The 17,288-nt window shown below is 35.0% G+C and overlaps 1 long non-coding RNA gene across 2 annotated transcripts in view; it reads left to right on the top strand.

Moving 5' to 3' along the window:
* The window catches only part of LOC140441800 (uncharacterized), a 120,572-nt gene extending 105,914 nt beyond the window's left edge, over positions 1–14,658 (top strand). Inside the window, exons 4-5 of one of the 2 annotated variants that reach the window (XR_011951035.1) lie at positions 9,712–10,442; positions 14,422–14,658. This is a non-coding gene — a long non-coding RNA (uncharacterized lncRNA). Of the gene's footprint in view, positions 1–9,711; positions 10,585–14,421 lie in introns of those variants that run through there. The other variant, XR_011951034.1, reaches the window with a different exon arrangement.
* The last annotated feature ends 2,630 nt before the right edge of the window (positions 14,659–17,288 follow it).

Genomic DNA, 17,288 nt, shown 5'->3' with positions numbered 1-17,288 from the left:
AAGTTGGAAGGCAAAAAAAATCTCCTTTCCTTTCCTCCCCTTATAACGCGTCCACTAAGGAATATTAAAATCCACCACATTTTTATAAGGGCCACCGCCTCTCCTCATCCTCGATCGAGGAAATGCCTCATGAATTTTCATGACCCTTTTTTTCTATATTACACAGGAAAACTTTCTAATTTCGAAGTGGCTGCGTATCGTCGTTTGATTTTCACCCAACGCAAAGGGTCTAAGATGGACAGTATCGGTCCCTTTGCTTTTTCTCTTGTTTGTTTTAGGTTTTCTACTGCATAATGCTAACAATAATTATTATTAATAAAACATAAAATTTACTACCCCTTTACTAAATTCAGTATCATTCCGTTACAAAAAATAAAGAGATGATTTATGTGTCCTTAGAATACATCCTGTTTTGAAATGAAAAGTTTATTAAACAAATAGCAGATTAAGGCTAATGAAAGAAACACATAAAAAAGTAAAGTTCGTGTGACCATGGCACCAGGTAGCAAAAGATAAAAAATGGAGGCCAAGGGCTCTTACGCCCAGGAGTGAACAGCCAAGAGCTGCTAAAAGAAGAAAAGAGATATATATATATATATATATATATATATATATATATATATATATATATACATATAATCAAATTAATTATAATCTAATTAGCAAATTAAAACAAAAAATTTATTTAACGCGTTCCCTGCCATGTTGGTCCGATGGGACCATCGCTGATGTTGCTTCAATGGGCCACGTTTTACATGAACAGACCATGTTGGCCCTATGGAACCAACATTTATTCCGATATGTACCGAGCCGTTGGGGTTTGGGATAATATTTATTGATACAAACATATTTTTCAATAACAGAAAAATCAAATAATGTAAAACAACCAATAAAAAAAGTTATGTAAGTTTTATGTAATTCATTAAAACAACCTATTCACAGAAAAGGTTCCTTGCCACAGCTTCTGCAAAAGGTGTCTACCTTTTTAGTTTTGTTCATAGCGTACTGACGGCCGTGTTGCTTACTTTTTTTTTTTGTAGCAATTCTTGAACATCTTCCTTCGTTGATGTTTACTTACGTCTGCCTTCTGTTCAAGCTGATGGTGATTATTTGACACTCTTCGTGGTACTGTGGTGGTTTCATTATAAGTAACTAGATGTTTCACTATTTGTTTTTTAAAATCTGTCACTGACATGTTGTTATTTGTTACAAGCTTATATATTAAAAAATAATTTATAACTGATGTAGTTAATAATAATTCAAACCCCACTTTTTTAAACCATTTTACGCTTTTCCTAAGAGGGTTAGAATACGCTCCCATTTGGTCAGATAAGTCTACTGCGGCTTTGCCTTTATTGTAATCTATTACCACCTTGAGTTTCAGTTTAGTTTGTCGATTACAAGATACTGCCATGTTTAGTAGAAAGCATGTAAATATTTCTTTTGTCTTTCCAGTTCGTAATGGTCACTCCATCATCATTTTCCATATAAGCAATCTGCCCTTTATTAAATTTTGCAGCTACTACTTCTTGGGGTAAATATTTTCGATTTTTTTCGAACAGTTCCTATCAGGTCTGTATCTACGGACAACATTTTTTCGCTTTCTGAAGTGTTTCGGACAACGCTTTCTGGAGTGACGTTAGAACTATTTTCTTTCCCTGCATATACATTAAAATTGTAAGTATATCCAGATCCAGAACATACTTTAAAAAATTTTACACCATATTTGTGTCTTTTTGACTTAATGTACTGTTTAAACCCCAAGCGTCTCCTAAAGGGTAATAGGGTTTCATCGATGCAGACATATTCTTCCAAAATGTATAAAGACTTAAAATTTGCAGTCAGAATGTCGACAAGTGGCTTTAACTTATACAGTTTATCACTTGTATCTGCCAATAAATTATCATTAAAATGAAACATCCTAAACAGCATCTCGAATCGATTTCTAGGCATTACATTCTTTGCAAAATTATTATGGAACAGGTTATCGTTACTCCAATAGTCTGCGATTTTCGGCATTTTTACTAAACCCATTCAGGCAACCAGTCCTAGGAATTTTCTAATTTTATTATTTGTCGTTGGAATCCAGTCAGATAAGCGAGAGCTTGGTGTTGCGTCTGCAGCCAGTACAGACTGAGTTGCATATATATTTGTTTGGTTACAAATCAGACTAATTACTCTGTCATCGACCACAGCATCAAAAAAGTCTCCAGCGAACGTGTTAATGACTTTTAATGTAGACGCCAGATTAATAAATATGTTTTTCTCATCTCGGGGTTCTTAATTGAGTTCAAAAACATTACCTCTTCTTTTAATACTGCTTGAGAAAAAAGAGGAGTACAAGGATACATAAGTATATATATATATATATATATATATATATATATATATATATATATATATATATATATAGTTTTCTCCTCCGATTTCTTTGGCACTATCAAATATGGTTTCCGTTAATTGAGAGCTGTCGATTTGGACATTTAATCTTTGATCAATTGTCCTTTGGAAGTGATCTGAGTTTTCTTTTAGATTGTTAATATTTATACCTGTTACAATTGGTTTTGTGATTAACTTTATTCTTTCTAGTTTCAGATTTAGAATATTTTTTGATCTGATGAGTCTATAGTTACTGCCTGTTTGAAATTTATTTATTACTCTGTCATATTTTATTGGAGCAATGTTGTTGGTTAGAACGAAGTCAATTTCGTTCTTAGTGGTTCTATTTGGTGTTATCGAAGTCTATCTTCTGTTTGATTTGTTCTTTAAGAATGTATTTGCAATAAGCATATTTTGATGGTATACAAACTGAACCAGTCTTTCTCCTCTTTCACTTCTCCCACCGACTCCATACTTTCCCACGACTTTTCCACTTTGGCATTAAAGTCACCAATTAAATAATTGAAATGACTTCTGTTGTTTCCCAACTTTAAATTTGTCTATTTTTAAAAACTTTTTACTGCGCCTACTGAGATTAAAAGATCATGTAACTGGCTGTATGGCAAACTGCCGAAGCCATAAATATATATATATATATATAGATATATATATATATATAAAGACTTTACTGTAGAGTTCCTCTATTTCTTTGATAGATGTAAGGTTAAGCTAGCTACTCTATCCGAGATAGTTGTTATATTTACTACTTTTATTTTTAATTTCTTGTTGACTCAGAATCCAATACCGCCTGTTCTGGACGTTGATGTTTCTCGGTACTAGAATGTGTTTCCTGACGCTAATTCCAATAGCTCTTCATCTTTTCGTCTTACTTTGCTAATTTCCATGACGTCCCATTTTATATTTTTAGTTTGTTTTTCCAGTTTTACAAGTCTGATTTGATTTGATAGCGAGCGGCAGTTATATGTCGCTTTATTAAGCGTTGTTGTTTTATTTGGGTAGCGGTTTATTTACGTAGCAAATTCGTAGCACCCTCTGCCCCTCCTGGCTTGATCTCGGAAGCTACCCAGTTCAGAGACCGTTGGTCCTACGGAGAATGAGGACCATGATTTAAAAGGGTCTTTCATGTGTTGTGACTCTTACCTTTCCACGCTGCCTCAGTGCGGGTTAGTAAGGTTCGCTGGTGTATTCCGATAATATATTGTTCATGTATTGTAGAAGAGCAATAACTTGGGAAAAGCATTACTACAGGAGCAAGGCTACAATAGTGTTAGAAGACTCTGATGTTTTACAGGGCAACAACCAACAAAAACTACACAGGAAGCTACAGCTACCTAAGGAATGCCAAATGTATAAAACGTTTTAAACAAGTAGTAAAGGAGACATCCATCTGTTTGCCTTTCATCCTACATAGCATTGTTTTTTCTTTCCTAGATATGCCATATATTTTACTTTCTTTTACTTTTCACGTTATATTTCACTACTTTTTTAAAGTTCCTTTTAAGTCATTCCTTTCCTCTTATATAGCTGTAGCTTACTTTTCTTTTTTGTTAGTTGTTTATTGGATTAAAACTATATATATATATATATATATATATATATATATATATATATATATATATATATATATATATATATATACGTGTATTGTTCCTTCGTTTGATGGTATTATATTTGTTTCCTTTAACTGCATTTGAATGATTATATTTGTTGAAAAAGACAGAAAAGCTTCGTAATAAGACAGAGAAGATTATTTTTCACGTTAAGAACGGCTATGACTAACTGTTCTGATGAGACTTATTAAGTCGAAATACGTATCAACAGATACATAGACGCTTTGAACGTGAAATCAAATCTTTGCTGTCTTTTTCATTTTATTCGGATCTACTCTGTATGAGTACCAGAAACAAATTCGTTAAGGATTTCTGCTTAGTTGAGGAGATATGTCGTGGAATGCAAATTTTAGATTCCCCATGTCTCTATTAACATCTTTATCAACGTCTGGCTATGCCTTGCAATTTTTAGAAGGCTCCAGATTAAAGTAGAAATCTGAATTTGTTTCGAAACTGTCTTACCGATTTTTCTATCAGATGTCGCTATTGCGTCCATAACGAAGCCATTTTATTGTTGCTTCCTAATAAGACAGAGAAGATTATTTTTCACGTTAAAAACGGCTATGAATAACTGTTCTGATGAAACTTATTAAGTCGAAATACGTATCAACAGATACATAGACGCTTTGAACGTGAAATCAAATCTTTTCTGTCTTTTTCATTTTATTCGGATCTACTCTGTATGAGTACAAGAAACAAATTCGTTAAGGATTTCTGCTTAGTTGAGGAGATATGTCGTGGAATGCAAATTTTATTTTCCCCATGTCTCTATTAACATCTTTATCAACGTCTGGCTATGCCTTGCAATTTTTTGAAGGCTCCAGATTAAAGCAGAAATCTGAATTTGTTTCGAAACTATCTTACCGATTTTTCTATCAGATGTCGCTATTGCGTCCATAACGAAGCCATTTTATTGTTGTTTCCTAATAAGACAGAGAAGATTATTTTTCACGTTAAAAACGGCTATGAATAACTGTTCTGATGAGACTTATTAAGTCGAAATACGTATCAACAGATACATAGACGCTTTGAACGTGAAATCAAATCTTTTTTGTCTTTTTCATTTTATTCGGATCTACTCTGTATGAGTACAAGAAACAAATTCGTTAAGGATTTCTGCTTAGTTGAGGAGACATGTCGTGGAATGCAAATTTTGTTTTCCCCATGTCTCTATTAACATCTTTATCAACGTCTGGCTATGCCTTGCAATTTTTAGAAGGCTCCAGATTAAGGCAGAAATCTGAATTTGTTTCGAAACTATCTTACCGATTATATTTGTATTTCTATAATTTATTCATTGTTGTTCGATAATGACTTCCAAGTTGACTATATTTTTTACTGTTCTATTCATTCTTTTTATTATTTTGTAAGCAAGAGGTTTCTCTTGTATGTAATTTATGTTCAGTTGGAATAAAAAACTTTTTCAATGATTGCTAATGTGTTTACTTTTAAATTAAGTTTGCTTCGTTTTGAGCTACTCTATATATTTATTTGTTTTTATTTATCATATTTTAAAAGTACCCGTAATGTGCCCATTTCATTTTAATTGTTAATTTTCATTTTTCAGTTTTTGATTTCATTGTCGTAATATTTTTCTGCTTCTTATTTTATTTCCTAGGCCTACTTCATGTTTTTCTAGCCCCATTTGAGCCACCACTGACGAAAAACACTTTTTCTCAACCAACATCACAGGAATATTAATGTCCGATTTGAAAATTTAACTCAGAAATTAAGTATTACGCAGATTTTGGTAACGGTCGATGGTATTAAAGAAGGGTACCTCTACGTGTACCTCTTACGAAATGAACATTTTTATTTTTCGAAGTAGTTAACTTTAATAGCATCGAAGAGGTCCTTTTTTAATAGGGTACATACCTTTTCTGAAAGTAAAAAAGACGAAATAAGTAGGTAATTAATTTAATTCCTGTCCAATACGGATTTTGGTTTTTAAGAGAAAATTAATTTGATGAGGTCGGTAGCGAATTTACATTTCTGCGAAGGCTATTAAATATCCTGGATCATAAAGTCGGAAATGCCAAGAATTAAAATTAGTTTGTCAAGAAAGAAGTAAATCATTTAAATTTATTTTCTTAATCTGTCTTCTGAGATGCGAATTTATAATTAGAATATTTGCGAGATAAATACGAAATAATAAATGTCTAAGTTTAAACTAGAGTTAAGACAGAAATACTTAAGAGTTATCTACAGATTTGTTTACGTCATAGCATCAAAAATATTTTAATTAACATGATATAATAAACATTTTTAAACAAAACAAAATGGAAATTAGAAATACGTATCTAAATGACATCGATCGTGACAATAAATAAAAATTGAGTAGAAACCCTCAAGAGCACTCTTTGGTCCTCTATTTCTTTGATACCAGGTATCCTGAAACATGTGCGAAGAATGGCATCATTAGACACTATCGCTGGTCTATTTAGCTGAAATTAAATATCTCTGAATAATTTCTAAGACTTGAGAAGCGAACACTATATGGAAACCCAACGATTTGTTAAATCTTCATATAAATATTGCAAACATCCTCTTTGTTTAAACTTTATCTCGAGCGATTCTCACCATTCTTTTTTCTTACATTACGGTAATTTATCTTGATTTATCTCGAGAGATTCTCATCATTCTTCTTTTTTCCATTCTGCGGATACGGTTATTCTATTCTTCTTTGCTGTTTAGCACTCAACCATTAATGTCGTCTATCCTACACGTATTTCTTGTATTTTCACTTGTTGCTATGTCTAGAAGAGTCTTTCAAGCTTTGCCACGAAGAACCTCTCTGTTGTTTTCAGCAATATTTTGTTTTTGTTGTTTTTATTTGAGTTCCTGCAGTATATGTTATTATAGGAATTATATCAGCTTTGTATATTCTCGATTTAGCCTCAACGGCCATGTTTTTATTACATCATATTGTATTGTTTAGACAGACAGATATTTTTGTCGCTCTGGTTGTTTGTTCTCTTACTTCTGCTTCAACGTCACCATAGCCTGATAGTTTTATGCCCAAGTATATAAACTTTATCTTGTGCTGGAGACTTGATTATCTCATTAATAATAATGCTGAAAGGCAACGGGCTCAGTGAGACTAACCCTAACTCGAAGACTTGAACAACCTATCTTTGAAATAGACTAAGATATCCACTGATGTAAAATTATTGTTATCATAGTGGGTTCTGAAGGACCGAGAAAGCTATACAGCGCATGTCTATCATTAATTCAGATATACTTGCCAGTTTACGTCAACTTTGACTTTTTAAGTTTTAGAAAACAAAATTATTATTAAAAATAGTTTTCACGGAGAACGGAGAAAAAGGGTTTACTCCAACCGAGATACTTTTGAAGATTTTGTTGAAGAATTTCCCAATGTTGTGGTTCATTACGACGTCTTTTGCAGAACTATTCGTTGCCTTGTAGATGTTTATAGAGAAGCGGAAGCGTAACTTACAATCCAGGGGTAAGCAAGACTACAATGCAAACTAAAGAAAACATCGAATTGATCAAAACTTAAGCAAGATTTACATTTTCATCCGTATCGTTTACAAGCCTTCCATAAAATTATCGTAAATGACTGTCCCCAAAGGCTAGCCTTCTGTAATTGGTTTCTGAACAATTTCAATAATAATGATGATGTATTTGGCAAACCGTTTTTATTGACAAATGTTGCTTTCATCTTTTTGGGCACCCAAATTCTCAGAACAGTGGATGGTAAGTGCAGATAATCCACATTATTTTTTTGGAACGTTTTTATATCCATAGAAACTTAAGATGAATTAATAGAAGGATTTTTTCAGCAAGACGGGGCTCGAAATCATACATCGTTGCAAAATTTAAATTTTATTATGGACTCTTTCGACAATAGGGTCATAAGTTTAAATACGTCTATTATATATTATGTCACTACCCCCCACCCCTTTCCCCACCAATACTGTGATTTGATTTCCTGCGATTTCTTTCTGTGGCCACACAAGATCTTAGACAAAAAATAGAGTGTCGCCAAGTGCTCGGTCAAGTGTGACCAATGAGCACTCTTGGCGCGCATCGCCCCGCCTTCCTTCCTTTTCCAATTTTTTCATTAGTCTTTTGGTTTGGAATCTTGTAAAATATTATGTATACATATTAATTGATTTCCAAACCAAAGAACAGTCTACCTCGGTCTCTCCTAGAGCCCTAAACTCTAGGGAGCCGACTAGCGGGACTCTGAGGCTTTGTCTTCGCTTTCTACGAATTAGTTTTATTTTATCCTTCGAAAAGAATAATTCAACGTCCCAACATGAATAAGGGATAAGTGCCTAGGGTGTTTTGCACACCGACTTCACGAAATATCCTAGAGCAGAGCGTATAGCAGAGTGGATAAGTTCCTAGGTCCACTCTAGCTACGACGACATGGCGCCTAACAAATGGATTAAAATCCGAACCTACGACCCAGTTCCTAACCCACAGAAGGCAACACTCCATTGACTTTAACATGGATTAAAGTCAAGTGAACAGTGGGGAGAGCCACGGAGTGTTAGAAAGTTATATTCTAACACTCCGCCATCGGGCTTTGCAGTAATCCTGATGCCTTCAGTGTACCAGGTGTCTTAGCGAGCCAGCCTTCTTCGACGTTTTGAAGTACCGGAAGCTACGAAAATCCTGGAGTAGCTACAGTCCCTGCCTGCTCTCCAGATATGTGGTCCGCGTCACCACGGAGCCCCAGGCAAACTCGCCTACGAGACCCCAGGATAAGCGGATGGAAGCCGGATAGCAGAGAAGAAGACGAACCCGCTGGGAGGAATGGTACACCGACCGTGGATGGAGCATGCCGCAGAGGGAGATGCAGTAACATCTGGCCCCTCTAGGTTCAAGATAAGTGTTGTATGTGATTTACGAACTTTTTGAATTTATTTTGGACACTTTTAAATTACTGTATTCATTATTCTATATATTTTTTTCGCATTTCTTAAACTTGTAATATTTTAAAATTTTCAATAAAATTTTTCACAGCCTCAGAGTCTCGAAATAAGGGGGGATGTCGCCAAGTGCTCGGTCAAGAGTGACCAATGAGCACTCTTGGCGCGCATCGCCCCGCCTTCCTTCCTTTTCCAATTTTTTCATTAATCTTTTGGTTTGGAATCTTGTAAAATATAATGTATAAATATTAATTGATTTCCAAACTAAAGGACAGTCTACCTCGGTCTCTCCTAGAGCCCTAAACTCTAGGGAGCCGACTAGCGGGGCTCTGCTCCACCTACCTTAGACTCTGAGGCTTTGTCTTCGCTTTCTACGAATTAGTTTTATTTCATCCTTCGAAAAGAACAATTCAACGTCCCAACTTGAATAAGGGATAAGTGTCTAGGGTGTTTTGCACATCGACTTCACGAAATATCCTAGAGCAGAGCGTATAGCAGAGTGGATAAGTTCCTAGGTCCACTCTAGCTACGACGACAAGAGAATCATATTGAAGAATTCAATAATATTCCGTCCTAAATAATGTTATAGACTCAATGAGAAGAATAGTTACGTTATGTAGAGATGGAGGTTGTGGACAGCATCTTCTTTGATTTTGATTTGATTTATTATTCTTACTTATAATTTTGTTATTTTTTTTTTATTTTTGATTAAAGTTTTGTGTTAAAGGTTTTGACCGATTTTTTATGTTTTACAATGTTAATAAAAATTAATTTATAAACTAAAGATTTTGTTACAGAATTTCCCAATGTTGCGGTTCATTCTGACGTCTGCAAAACTATTCGGCGCAATGTAGGTGTTTATAAAGAAACAGGAAGCGTAATTTACAAGCCAGGGGCAGACAGACCTAAAGTGTGAACTCAAGAAAACATCGAACTGCCCAAACCAGTTATTGTAGATCAATCACATACATCAATTCGGCATTTACATCAACAGGTAGATCTTTTATATGGAGCTTGCCTACTCAGTATGGAACTATGGAACTTGATGCAAATTCAGATTAAAATAAGACATACGTAATTTTTTGCTCAGATAACTTTAATGAGAATAATTGTGGATCGCTCGTTATTATCAGATCAAATATTAGCCTGTGACGGGTCAAAAACTGTATATGAAACTGTATCGTGGGTCCTACGATACACATCCAAATTCACCTAACGCAACAGTTTGGGACATAATTATTGTATTGTAGTGTTCCAGGCTGAAGTATTTACACTGATAGCCTCCACCGATAAAACTTTAGGACGGGGATATATGGCGAAAACTGACAGTTAGATGGCAAAATTGGCGGTAAAGAACCAACTTATTAATTCCAAGCTGGTAAAAAACTGTAATCTCTGTGGATCTCTTAAGTAAATTGGCATGAGATAATTAAATGTCTATAACATGTAGTGAAAATTATTCTACGAAAAACTTCCTATGATATTGCTCTAATGTCATTTTAATGCAAAATTACCAGAAAAAAAAAAGGTATAAGGCCCAAAATAAAATTTGTTACAAAATTTTTAGTTATTTTTGTTTATAACTTTTTTATTTTCCATTTTTCGATTAACAGTAATAGATATAAAGTTGTATAAAATTTAGTTTGCTACTAATATTGTCGTGATAAAATTTTTAAAGAGTTGTTTACGAGATACAGCGCAAAAACCCTTTCGCCCCGTTTTTTAAGATGGCGGCTGGAGGACAAGCGTGGCAAACCCACCAACTTGAACTTAAGTTTATACTATCCCTAGGCATGAAAAATATAACATTTCAATGCAATATAAAAAATGTTATCAATGTCGTAGATGGAATTTAATGTATAAATAAATTGCTTACTTGCGTTATTTAACTGTCAAATTCACAGATTTCTCAAATTACGTAGGTATATTACATAACTACATTTATTTAACTATTATTTTTAAAATTATAAAAAGTCATTAAATCAAATAATACAGGTTATGGAAACACTTAAATTCTGAGACGATTTTTTCTGTGACTGAAGTTTATCTATAATTTTTCCACTTTCCGTTTCAATAGTTAAAACGTCTTTGGTCTTTTTCGATTGAGCTATAAGTAGCTTAAACTAATTTCAAACTAAAAAGAAGCCATCTTCAGACATTATCCTTTAAAACTTCTTCAAAGTTTCAAGAAGGAGAAAAACGACAAATAAAAACTTTTTCGTTCGCTGACTGTCTCCGGAATGGCGGATTATTGTGAAATATGTACCCTATGACATGTGCCGAAAGGCGCAATAATAAAAAGTCAAAATTACAGTGTCCTTTTTTTAGTTATTATAAATTTAAAGAGAAAAGTTCGTTATCTCCAAGAGATACGCTTAGCGTCTCACTCTGCCTTCGACGTATAAATTCTTATTATTGTGAAAGTTTGCTGATTCATTATTCGAGAGATGTTCTTTTTTTAAGATTAAAGACGATATACGGGATACTGCTCTCGGTTCATTGCGTCGGCTGTATAAAAACTTCTACTTAGAATGAATGCACGTTCCTGATTTTATGTTTCTAAAATTAATGGTAAGTTTATTATTACTTTTCTATGTATTTAAAGAGAAAAGTCTTTAACTAGGTTTAAATAAAATTTTCTATAAAAGTAGAATGGTGATTTTTTCGGTCTGCAAAAGAAAATATGGCACTTCATAAAACGTCAAAGAACTGATGTAAAGAAACTAATAGAACCATAACACATTAAAAAGGATACATAGATTAACTACCTAAAAAAGCTCTATGCAGGGGAAGAACAAATGACGCTAGAACCGGAAACACCAGAAATTACCACAAATGAAGAACTTAATATAAATGTACAGGAGTTTGGAAAATACTTGAAAACCTGAAGAAAAGAAATGCAGCATGTAAAGACGGGATACCAAACGAATAACTTAGATATTGTAGAGCAGCAATGACAGAACAATTAACAACATTAATTAATAAAATTATAAAACACAATAAAATACCGGAAGAATGGAGAACGAGCGAACTAATTCTACTATTCAAAAAAGAAGATAAAAAACAGCCAGAAAACTACAGAGGTATAAACTTGTTAAATACTACGCTAAAACTTACAACTAAAATTTTACAAGTGCTAATAAAGCAGAGGATAACTTTAGCAGATGAACAGCAGGACTTTCTTAGTGGAAGATTGTGTACAGATGCAATATTCGTTATAAAGCAAATTACTGAGAAATCACTAGAGTATAATAGACCAGCATTTCTGTGTCTGATTGACCTAAAGAAAGCATTTGACAGAATAAGACTCAAAGATGTAATCCATCTACTCTATAATAGAGAAGTTCCCCTAAATATTATAAAAACTATCGAAAACATCTACCAAAACAACAAAATGAAACTAAGAATAGATAGACAACTCACAGAACCTATAGAAATAGGCAGCGGAATAAGACAAGGGGATTCATTGAGCTCCATGCTCTTCTATTTGATAATGGATGAAATAAAAATACCCTTTTACGCAGACGACGCAATATTGATAGCGCAAGATCCCAGATTTAGCCATACGGCTCTCACTCCCTCTAAGGGGAAAATTCACTCATCCCAGATACCTACGGTATCAAAAGGATTGAGCTCTGGTGGGACTCTTTCCGTGTTATCGAGCCCTAGGTGACTTGGTATGCTGGAGTATCTCCCAAAAATTTTCGTACACATCTGGATGTTGAGACAAGTACAGCTTTCTGCATGGTCTTGTAGAGATGTTCATTCAGACCTAGCTTTCTTATGTTTTCTAGGAGGTTTTTCGGAATAACTCCAGTAGTAGAGAGAATAATAGGTATATAGCGCAAGATTATTATTATTATTATTATTATATTACAAATAAGGGCAGAGGAGCGAGCTCCTATTATGCCCAAAAATCAAAAATGAAAAAACATCCTTATAAAACTAATACCAATTATAAAGTTAAGTAAACATAAACAATTAAGTATATCATACAAAAGTTGAATTGTGAGACAATAAATAAATAAATAAATAATGCTGTCTAATAAATTATTTTTAAAGATGTTAACACTAGTTGCCGATATGGTGTCTTGATCCAAAAAAGATGAAAATAGTCTACAAAGACTGGTCCACAGATTTAACATAAGAGCAAAAGAATTTAATATAACAATCTCATCTCACAAAACTAAAACTATATACTGTTCTCATCATTCCTTGAGCTCGTCTCAAGCCGTGGTGTCACTCTTAATATTATAAGCTTGCTGCCTCCATTGGTTGTGATCCTGTGCCATATGGACGACTTAATGTAGATATTTTTCCACCAGATTGTTCATTTGGTCTACCCATCGTATTGGAGATCTTCCTTATGGTACTCGGCCTTCTACCTTTCCTTCTACTATCAACAGTTCCATGGTACCCGTTCTTCTAGCTATGTAGCCCTGAGACCCAATCAGTCTAAAACCCAAGTCTGCGCTTTCCACCTTCGCGCAAAGGAAGCCAAGCGGAAACTACAAATTGCGTGGAATTGTAATACATTAGAACACATAAACCAACCTATATATCTTGGAGTAAGATTCCTCACCTACAGACAACATTGCATAAAAACGAGAGGGAAAGTAACAACTAGGAACAGCATACTCAGAAAGCTGACATGGAGTAAATGGGGTGCACGTCCTGGCGTATAAAAAAACTGCACAGCCACTGTGTTTCTCGTCTTCTGAATATGCGTACCCCGTTTGGTGCAGATCTGTCCACACCAAACAAGTAGATACTGCGCTAAATGAGACATGCAGGATAGTAACGGGGTGCATGAAACCAACGCCACTCTCAAATCTATGTAAAGCAGTGAGTTTTGCAGAACCTTCAACACGCAGAGGCGTTGCAGAACACATAGAGAAAATTAAACAGATCGCGAACGAGCTGCGTGCCCTATAAAAAGCTCGAACACTACGAAAGCGATTAAAATCTAGGAAAAGCTTCCTGGGAACAGTGCAGGATGAACCACCTGAGTATTTTCCTCTTCCCCAGGTTCAATGGACTGGCCAGTCCGTAGACTTTAAATCGTGGGAATCTACGAATAGGATAAGAACGGGGGTAGCTCCAGTAAAATCAAACATGGCAAAATGGGGAAAAATAGAACAAGATGATGTGAACTGTGACTGTGGAGAAATACAGAATACGGAACATCTTCTTACATGCAGAAACTGTCCTCATCGATGTACCCTCGAAGATTTGTGGCTCGCTAACAAAGATGGAACCGACATAGCCCGATACTGGGCCAAAATTGCAGGAAATGAACCGTCCTCTGTTCCCAGTCGTAGTAGTGAAGTGAATAGTGATCAGTGTAGTAGTGTCTGCGGGCTCGGGAGACTAAGACCTCGGAAGCCAATAAGTTGTTCTTTGTAGCCTATGGAGCCCTTAGCGCACCCTTTCTGTTGAGGCTCTATTACATTATTATTATTAAATTATTATTATTACTATTAAATTTAAATTTTATTATTTTTTAGTCAATGTGGCTACAGCAGAGAGGTCCTTCTCTACATTAAGAAGAGTGAAGACTTGGCTGAGGGTAAGGATGGAAGAAACCCGACTCACGGGTCTTTGCCTCCTTTATGTTCACCGAGACAATGAAGTAGATAATGAAAAAGTAATAGACCGATTTGCACACCAGCGAGTCAGGCGACTCTCATTTGTTCGATGAGGTTTAGAATACAAGAACAATTTTTGTATTAGACAAATAAAGTAACTTGACCAATATTATTCGCTTTTGATTTACGCTATTTTAATTTCATAAACTAAACTAAATTTCTTTCTTTGCACTAGGTAGACTTTATGGGGTTTTAGGTTAAAATTTTAAGATTTTTCGTTGCTATACCAATAAAAATATTTTAATATAATAACGATAAGTTTTAAATGTCTAACTTAAAACTCACCATTTTAACCCCAATTTTTAAAAATTTACCCTCAGACCCCCCTAAAAAAAGTTCATGCCTCTACCGGCCCCCCCTCCCGAAAATCGGTGGATCCGTCCTTGGTCCTTGGTTTGATTGTATGATTGTATTGGTTTTGTTTGGTTTAACTGAATTTTAATCGTGATATGTGTGTTTTTGATACAATACAGTTTGTACATACTGTTGATCTCTAATCAGTGTATTGGCGTTTCCTTTTTTCCATAATTTCAAATAGTTTGCGTCTATCGACTCGGTCAAAGATTTTTTTTAATTTATAAATATAATATGCGTTTATTTTTGTTGCATTTTTCGTCACTGATATGAAATGTCGTTTGCTACAGTTTACGCATTTTGGATTCCAACAAACATTGATTTATCAGTTGTAGCATTCGTAGGTTTAGCAAGAGACAATTTCATATTTGTTTGATCTGCTCCGGTTGCTTTTCTTTTTCTTTACTGTTGTGATTACTTCTATAAGCTATTGCATTATTATATGATCAGTTCCATAGAAAGTTTTTTCTTTTAAGTACTCTTCAATACAACTGGTATAGTTATAACACTAATTCGCATAGTGTTTATTGCTGTTTGTTAGCGACTTCTAAGGACCCCGTTATACAAGCGCTGATGTCATCGCGTCAGCAGCACCGCGTTAGCGTCATAGCGCGCTTCAAGTTATACGTAACGCTGACAACTCGGACAAAGTGATCTCAACGCAACGCACTACAGCCACGTACAACTTGGACATTATACGCCCTGTTTTCCGCGTCATCAACGCGATGGCATTAGCGGTCGTATAACAGCTCACTTAGTCGACGTTATCTTTTTTTGTCCTATTTATTTAATTTACCTTTTTATTAGCCGCTTTACCTACTGATACTACTTATACCTAGATAATTTTTAATGTGATTAAAAAACTTTTCCTACGACTTCCAACGTATTTTCCTTGAGTTCCATTTTGATTTATTTCGAACTTTCCTGGATGTCTTCACTTGCAAGTACTTGTTATAGTTTACTTATGGATTGCTTAAAGAAAACAACGTTTTTGTCGTTCAGAGTTTATTGTAGCCTTGTCAAAGTAACGAAAATAGACAATAATTCTTCTCTTATGGATTAATTATGGAAAAGGGACAATTTTAATTTAATATATGTTTTGTTGAAACAAATGAAATTTTAAGAAATTCAGTAGTGAATATTTGACATATTTGACTCAATGAAATTTTATTTAACGACAAGGCGTGCTTTGGATCACATTATGCGGAAGATTGTTTCATTCTTGCACCAGTATCTCGCGATGCTCTCTTGAATTTTTGGGGCAGGCACATGACTTCATAAACGTCTCTTTATCTCATCCCAAACATGTTCTGATTGATATCTGGACTGCGAGCCGGCATCTTGTGATTTGAACATCATCAAGGTACTCAGTAACTATCCGAGAAATGTGAGGCAGTACATTGTCATGCATAAATGTTGCGTCGACTCAAGGATAAACACAAACAGTAAAACATGATCTTCTAGAACTTCTGTCAGGTACCTATGCGAAGTTAATGTCCCATTCTCGATAAAGACTATCTCCGTACGAGCGTCAAATGATATGACTCCCCATGGCATAACTAACCCTACACCACATGGAAGTCGCTCGGTAACACAAGATTAAGTATATCTCTCGCCTGGACGTCGCCATACGCTTACACGTTTGCCTGAGCGTGTAAGACAGAATGTCGATTCATCGGAAAACAATACACGACTCCAATCGTGTTCTGTCCAAGCCAATTATTCTCATGCAAAATTCAATCGAGAAATTTGGTGTTCACGGGAACGCGGCGGTTCAGTTACTTTAGTTAGAGAAGATAAACCAGCAGTAAAAAGGCGCTTCCTTCTGATCCTTACGTTCACTTATATTTACATTTTTCACTTCTTGCAGATGATTGCAAAGGAAAACTGTCGTGACCGTTCGGTTTCTCAAAGCACTAGAACAGACAAACCGGCCATCTTTAGTTTTTGTAATTATGCCTCGATTTAAAAAGTGTTCTAGTAAATGTCTCCATACTCGTTGAACACTTAAAAGACTTACACCAACATTTCTCGCGCTATCCGTCGCCATTTTCTGACGCCGCTACAACCTAACTTATGCCAATCACTCACAGTGACAACACTAGACAAACAATTTTCAATTGACGTTAAAACCATAGAAACAAAAACTATGCTGATAATGGTTTTTAGGAATTAGAGTAATGGATCCTTTTTATCCCAAACGCTTATTGAAACAGCAACAGCAACAATGTGTAACGATGAGTCCAAGCCATCACCGTTAAACCAGCGTGCGCGCGAACCAACCCATGAAGTAGGAGTGTATCGACAGTAGAAAGGGCAAAGCTCCGCTATATAAACGGCAACATTTCCTCATAGAGACAGAATCGACAGGT

This window comes from Diabrotica undecimpunctata, chromosome 5 (genome assembly GCF_040954645.1).
Source record: "Diabrotica undecimpunctata isolate CICGRU chromosome 5, icDiaUnde3, whole genome shotgun sequence".
Lineage (NCBI taxonomy): Eukaryota > Metazoa > Arthropoda > Insecta > Coleoptera > Chrysomelidae > Diabrotica > Diabrotica undecimpunctata.
Note: the sequence above shows the minus strand (reverse complement) of the source record. Positions and strands in the feature narration are given on the sequence as shown.